Genomic DNA, 7652 nt, shown 5'->3' with positions numbered 1-7652 from the left:
GTATAATGTAATAATATCTAGAGAAAATACAGAATAATATAAAAATAATAATCTATATAACTGATATTGGACTGCCTAATGAGTACTTGTATTCCTTCAAGTTCCTCTGCTTTTACTTGACTCACGTAGCATTTTGAGGTCAGGACTGATTTTTGAACCATGGCATTTCTACTTATAAAATGTAGTGTTTTTTTGTTTGCTACTCAAGTGCTGCTTTTGTTTTGAAACTTGAGAGCGGAAGGGTATTTCCTAACCGTACCAGCTTGTTAGGAGTGATTGAGGTGGAGGCACCGCCGAGGCAGCCTGCGACAGAAAAACAAACGAGGATAGGTCGAGCAGTTGCACAGCACTCAGTCCATGTTTTAAAAGAAAAAAGATATAGTAAAAACCCAAAGGATATGTGGATTTAAACGCTATTTTTTTCGTTTTTACGCGGTTTCAGTTACTTCTTCTTCTGTTTTCATTTCGGCAGAGTGACCGTTTGCCCATTCTATCTGGAGTGAGCACTAAGGTAAGGCTGTAACCGCAGATGAACTGTGTAAGTTGGACGGGATACTTTGACCACAAAAGCGCTGTTAAAATGTCAGTTTTTGTTTAATTTGTCATGCGAATTAAAACCCCAAACAGTCATAAAAGTTATGACACAAAAAAGGTAGTTTCCCCGACTCACTTTCTAGATTTGACGCTGGGTCTTTGTCCGCTCAGATGTGGTTTCACTAGACATTGTGCTGCCTTTCGTGTGTTAGTGGAAAAAAGCTCACTCTGAATGGCTTTATTTTTCATTTTTTTACAACCAAAATAAGTACTTTTAATAAACCCCTTTATCCTTTTTGTATAATTAACACAGGGCACTTCTTAAAAGGCCTGTAAGCGCAGGCTACTATAGCAGCTTTTTTAGACATCTCTGTTCACCAAGACATCTGTGTTGTTTGACTTGTTTTCTTCTCTTGTGCTCGTTGTTTACTTATTTAAAAAGCACACTTGTTCATCTCTAGAGTGCATGGCCTGTGTCAGAGCGTATTGATTAAATCGCAATAGCTCACCCACAATGAACCACATTTGCCATAACACACAGATGGGCGAGTGTTTGCCACATGCCGAGCTTGTCAATGTTCCTAGTGGTTCTTTGTGGTAACTACAGCCTTTATCCTCAACATTATTTCCAATAGAGGGTGGGTTGCATTGTCTTTCTTGATTGTCTGGAGTAGATGCTCATTAATTATCCATACTTTGTTTCCCTTATAGACACAATGATATGTCCCCCTCCCCTCATATATTGTAGTTGCAATGTAATTATTCAAGTTATTTTGAAGGTGGAGGCAGCAGTTTTGGTGCTTGTACACGTTTATGACACACCTTTTTCTGCAGACACACCCTCTGTTAAAGGAGTCATAGTCACTGTTAAGACGAGGTTTGCTCAGCAATGAGAGGTATGTGGATGGAAAGTGTGATAAAAGAAAAACCTGAGCAGCTTCCTATACGTCATGTTAAGAAGTCTCAAGGGAAACTAAAGGTTATTCAAAATGCTTTACTAAGTACTTACTGTATTGAGAAACTTGTACTTTATTTGAGGATTTCTCAGATCAGTATAGAAACTTATGATTGGTTTCTACCTATCGTCTTCGGCTGTGTTTTTTTTTGGCTTTTCACTGAGTTTTAGCATTCATGTGAGGTATTTGTCAAGAGGTCAAGACGCAGCCCTTCAAGTCTCACGTAAGTAGAGCTGTCAAACATTTACTAGTTGTTACTGGGAGTCAAATACAGGTGAAAGCATAGATCATTTTCTTGTTTTTAAAATATGAATTCAACAAGAAAAGAGACTGAATAGATTCTCATTCATACAGGTAACAATGTCGACTATATAAAAGCATGTCTTTACGAATAAAGGCCCTACTTGTTTCTGTATGCCGGTAACGCTGCAACTCCTCAAGTACATCTTGTTGGATCATATATTATAAACAACCCCTTTTAATGGTTGATATAGAGCTACAATGTACTTCTAACAGTAAAGTAGAGCTTAAAGGATTAGTGAATTTACAGAACATAATAGACAACTTTTTTGATAATTGCTTGAACCTTTTTTCCAAATTAAAGAAACATTCTCTGTTCCGACTTTACCAGAGGAAAGGAGTCTGAATGTTTGCAGCTTTTCTATCTTTAACAGCTTTGTATATTTTGTGGTCTTGGATTAACTAAGGTATTTTTAAATATCCCCTTTCGGCCTTCTGAGTTTTTATTAGACATAGTTAACATTTTCTGACTTTTTTCAGCCCAAACGATACCAATGAGAAAGTAATCATACACTGATTAATAATAGCGATAATCTTAAATTGCATTACTTCAAGTCCATGTGTAATTATTAGTACACAGCTTACAAACGTTTAACCTTCAGAGAATGAATTAAAGGCTTGTGGGCTAAACGGGTTTGAAGTTCACGCTCCCATATAGCCTCCCAGAGACCCATACTAGTAATGCATTCATGTTTTCCATCAGCAATTAATAAAGTCAACATTTATTGCAGTTAAACTCCAGGAAGTAAGTGTTACATCCATTATGAAACTGGGCAGGTTTAGAGTAGGTTTATGGTGTTTACTACAAGATATAATTGAAAGTTGGCAAGCAACGCTCCGGTTTAACCATTAATATATTGACATGACGTCAGATCTCTGCAGTTCTGTGTGTAAATGTTACCACCTACTTGTTAATCATTGACATCATTTCCAGGCAGATTGGAAGAACAAACACGGTGGTAATGCTTGACTTTCATTGTTGCTTGCAGGGTCATTCTCATTAATCCGGTGTGTTTGATGTGTCAGCTCTCCAGTACAAGAAAAACATGGTCTTATGTAATACAGAATCACGATTCCTTTAAGGCAGCTACATGTAAAGGTAGAACATGAAGGATGTACTTCATATTTTACAACTACTTCGATTCCAGGGTTCATAGTCAAATTCAAAGTCCTGAGTCAATCACTCGACACAACAATTTGAGTCACGTCTTTACAAATGAGATAAAAGCCAAATCTTCTTTAAATGTGATCGCACAGTCATGAGCTGAGACTAATTCCTCTGCTCGCTCTCTCTCTCATATGTTGCCTAATGGGCCAAAAAAAATCCCCACACAGCTTGTGATTAAATATCAAACAGTGTCTGCTTGGCGTTTTGTTCATATTGCATGAGTAGGAGTGAAATTAGACTGCGCTGTTATCAAGGATTAGTTTGCTTTTCGTATTGTACTTCAGCTTTGTGTAGTGTGAACATGATGGCGTCTTTTTAATTAAAAACGGGAAGCTGCGTACTGCTGAATGAAGAAGGTACTATTAGGCTAGTTTTTGAGTTTCACATGATATAATAACTAAAGGTAGGTCTATTATAATCTAACACTGATACATTCCTACTTTAATAATGTAGGTAATACTTTAACATTTCCCAATGAAGTGAGAGGATGATTTTCTTGGAAAGCCAACAAACAAATATTTTTCATGAGTTACCCTCCACTTTGAGCATCTCCTGTTGTCGTTCAGGAAGCTATTGTGCAGCCGGGAAAATGAGATCAGTGTCAAACACGAGATTTCTTTGCTTTGTGGAAAGCTTAACGTCTGCATCCCTGAGGAAATCCTAATCTGTGTAGGAGAGGAGAAGGAATTAATAAGTGCAGCACAGATGGGCGGTCAGCAGACGCAGAGCGATACTCATAAAGAGCATAATGTTGGAAGCGAGATAAAGGTCACTCTATTGTCATTGTAATGATCTGTAATCTGGGGAATGGGCAGCCATTAAACTGACAGTACATACATTTATGACAATGGAGCCCCTATCCATGACCCCATGGATCTACCAAGAGAAAGAGGATTTGTGAAACTATTAGACAGAAGGCTCGCAGTGAGGATTTGTGTCCTTTTAGAAACATAATGAATATTTCAGACTGTATAGCCTATATACCTTTCAGCGTTGAGGTCACCTTGTTTCTCTCAGTCAAAGATGACTCTGAAGTTTATCAGCACACAACTGTGGTGGTAGGCCTATTGCTGGTCTGGTTTATTTTCATTTGAACTGTGATTGATGTAAAACCTCCTGCTTTAAATGCAAGCAGTAATTTCCGTGAACACCAGGAAAAGGAGTGTTGAACAAAGACCGTTGATTTTAGGGCTAAAGTGTTTTTTTGCATTGTTTTGCTCACAGAAAACAAATGAATATTTCAACACAAAATTCCCCTGCAATGCACTTTGATCAGTATTTTCTCACACATGCAATATATATGGCAATTATAGACAAGGAGGAATCTTCATTTGTTTCCTGTGGGTGTTTTTATAGGAAGGTGATCTGCGGTGCAATAATCCCCCGTCTCCAGGGATGGTCCACCATTTCTGTCCGGGCTGCTTATTGCGATGGATTGCTGTACATTTTCTAAAGACGTGCTTGGTCCCGAGTGGATGAATCCCAATGACTTTACTGATCTCCAGACATTTTCTTGAAAACAACCATGAGGTTGATGATTTCTCATTGTCTTTTTTAATAGATGGAGTTTGGATAAATGGTTAGGGTGAATCCTATTGGTTTTGGTGGTTATCCTTTCTTGTAGCCCTACCAGTCGGTTAAACGTTTATCTTAATCTGTGAAATATCTGTGAAATTATAGGAACGATAGACCCAAAGTTGTGTACTGATATTTTATTGATCTTGGTGATCCGTAACTACGTCATATTTTTAACGTAACATGTTTTTTTGTGAAATATCTCAGACCATAAATGGATTTGAAAGAACATTGGTTACTATAACGTGCAATACTTATACTAAATACTCTCCTCAGCCTTAGCTGTTCTTTCTGTTTAATGGTAACATGCTAAAGTAAGGTTGTGACCATGGCAAACCTGCTTAGCACTAGCATGTCAACTATTTGACAGTAAAAATGTTGGCATGTAGATGTAAGCATTTACCTCAAAGCATGGTGTCTAAAAATGGCTGCAAGTTAAACTCTTAGTCTTGTTAAGGTCTGGTTCAAACACAGTTTTGACCCAGCCTGACTGTCTCTCCTGGAAAGTGAGCTTTGTCCCCTTTGTCTGAATGTCATACCTGAGTGTTTCTGTCTTTTGTGTTCGGCCTTCTTATCAGTAGTTTAGGGTTTCAGTCGTCACTCCTGAGTGTTTTCTTTTGTTCCTGCACTTTGTCCGTTCTCTCCTCTTCCTCCTTTATCTCAATCATCACCTCTCTCCTCCACCACCCGGCTTCAGTTCCTAATTCATGCCCAACAACTGAACTAACAGCCTGTTGGCTTCGGTGTCCTTGTGTCACCACTGGGCACCGGGCCTAATCCTACTCTGGGACTCTGAGGGGGAGACCATGAAGGGGAGCGAGGGAGGAAAACTGCCTGAAGTGCAGTGGTACAGTATCTCAGAATTACTCTCTTTTAGTCCACAAAACCATGGTCTGTAATCTGTGGATGTTGCAAGATGATGACAAAGCCTGAGATGACATGATGGTGAAGGAAACACAACAATGTAGGAGTAGCTCTTTGGTTATAAAAACAAGAACCTTGCTTCCTGCTGAGGACAGTGAAGTGCCATCTCTAATGCCCGTAGCGTTTCTTTATAAATGGATACGAAAGACATTTGGGGAGCGGGGGCTCTAAACCTCCTGAGGTCTTCAGGGAGATTACTGTGTAGATTGTATATTCGATTTCTCCTCGCGGAACAGAGAAACGTGACGGTAAATGCATAAGCACACTGCAACCGCTCGTTAAATTGTAATCAAGTGTCAGTGGCTCCCCCACGCTTTGCTTCAGTGTGTATGGGGTTTGTATTACATGGCAGAAAATTGCTACTTTGGGCCATGAAGAGAGAGAAACCCAACACTTCCCAGCAGGAGAGCACAAACAAAAGTTGAGAGCGTTAAGGTTGCACTGCACCCACAGAGATGTACAAAAGTAAGAGTTGAAATGACTTTCTGATTAATTGAATACAATAGAAAAATGGGCTGCTACTTAGTCAACAACAATTATTACGATCTGTTCATTCTCCAAGCAAATGGACCAGCTTCTCAAATACAAAGAAAAAATGTTTAATGGGAAAACCATTCGGAGCCAATCGTTCAGTCTCCCTTGATGCAAAAGTTTTTCTCTCCGATCAAAAGTAGTTTGAAGATCAGAACACTATCTTGTATTTCATATTTGTAAGTCTGTATTTCAAGCATCGTTGGAGTTTCTGTGACTCGTGAAAAAGATAATCTATTGTTGGAGTTTGTTCCGTCATGTTGTTTTCCAGACGAGGCTTCGACGGGCCCTTCATGCTCTAATTGATTTAATTAAGTGGACGTTTTCCCCTTTGGCCGTGCCCATGCACAAACCGTCAGCAGGCAGACAAACATTGAGTCATCTCACCCCGAGCACAAGCTTTACTTATCTGTATTTCACAGAATGATCCACGTTCCTAGTCCCGCCCCCCCCCCTTCATTTTAAACTAACCACGTACATCTGGAAATCTCAAGATTGATGTCATGCAATTCTCTTCTCGTGTTTACTTCTAATTTGCAGTGCCCAATGACCTATGCACTGCTAACTCTAATGCTGGCCTGGGGTTAGCTGCACGCGGCCTCGTGCCTCCTCCATGGCTCATGTGTTTCTAGCTGTTCTTTTCACCTGCCAGCTATAAACTTCACTAAGAAGCAGTGGCATGTATACGCTGCATGCAAACCCCTCAGTTCCTCCCTAATCATCCGATATGTCATGCTAGGACAGCGGCTGTTACCTATATAAAGTGCCCCTCACATTTCTGTCTGCAAGTTTTATCAGGATTTATCTTTTGAAATGTTCATTGAGTGGATGAAAAAGCATTTTCATTTAGACTGTTTAATGTGCTTTAAAATGGGTTTCTCTCATTCCAGTCCAACATGACAAGTGTTGTATTATTCATATTAGTCCAACTGTTATTTCAGAGTCAAAGAAACATATTTAATCTTCTGCCGCTCATTTTATTTATAGATTCTAGCCACAAGCCGCCAGTTGAAATACTTTTCAACCCAAGTCCTCATGCCCTCCCTCTTACTTGCTCACACCGAAATGCAGATTTTCCAGTACATATTAAAGTGATGCCAGAAAACAATATTTCTGTTCGTCAAAAACTGCATAATTTCTCCAAAATTATGAAAATCATGTTGTTTAAATCTGTGGCGCCAAGTTGTATACAGGCGTCAGGTTCTCACCAGATATACTCGAGTTCTCACTTGTTAGATTATATACAAGATCAGCGCTCTCATACCATATGTTTCTAGAAAACACCATACAAATTAAACAAGAGCTAAATCCTGGTAGTGTCATAGAGCATGAGTGAACAACGTGACATTGTTATCAAAGCAACGTTACCTTTTAAGCAACAATACAAACATTTCGCAGTTTTGTTTCGTCTTCAGCTTTAAAGAACATTTGTGAATTGTTCGGTGTCTTGAGATAGGTTTAAGTTATCTAGAATTGAATCTGTACTTTCATTGCGTGTGGATTTTCAGCTGCTGCACGGTGAGCGTGACTCCAGCGATTGATCATTGAAAGGCTTGCTTTTGCAATTTGTTGGATTTAAAATAGTGCTTACTTTTGATTTCTGGGCCACGTGATGTGAAACGTCTATGGGATCTATAAGCACACAGCTGATGACCAATTGCTAC

The 7652-nt window shown here is 39.3% G+C and overlaps 1 protein-coding gene across 1 annotated transcript in view; it reads left to right on the top strand.

Moving 5' to 3' along the window:
* The first annotated feature begins 275 nt into the window (after positions 1-275).
* Positions 276-7652, top strand: part of LOC134867692 (cytoplasmic protein NCK2-like) — a 31417-nt gene continuing 24040 nt past the window's right edge. Inside the window, 1 exon segment of the mRNA XM_063888445.1 lies at positions 276-511. The gene's annotated coding sequence lies outside the window, so the exon portion shown is untranslated.

This window comes from Eleginops maclovinus, chromosome 7 (genome assembly GCF_036324505.1).
Source record: "Eleginops maclovinus isolate JMC-PN-2008 ecotype Puerto Natales chromosome 7, JC_Emac_rtc_rv5, whole genome shotgun sequence".
Lineage (NCBI taxonomy): Eukaryota > Metazoa > Chordata > Actinopteri > Perciformes > Eleginopidae > Eleginops > Eleginops maclovinus.
The sequence above is the reverse complement of the archived record's forward strand: the minus strand, read 5'-3'. Positions and strand labels throughout refer to the sequence as shown.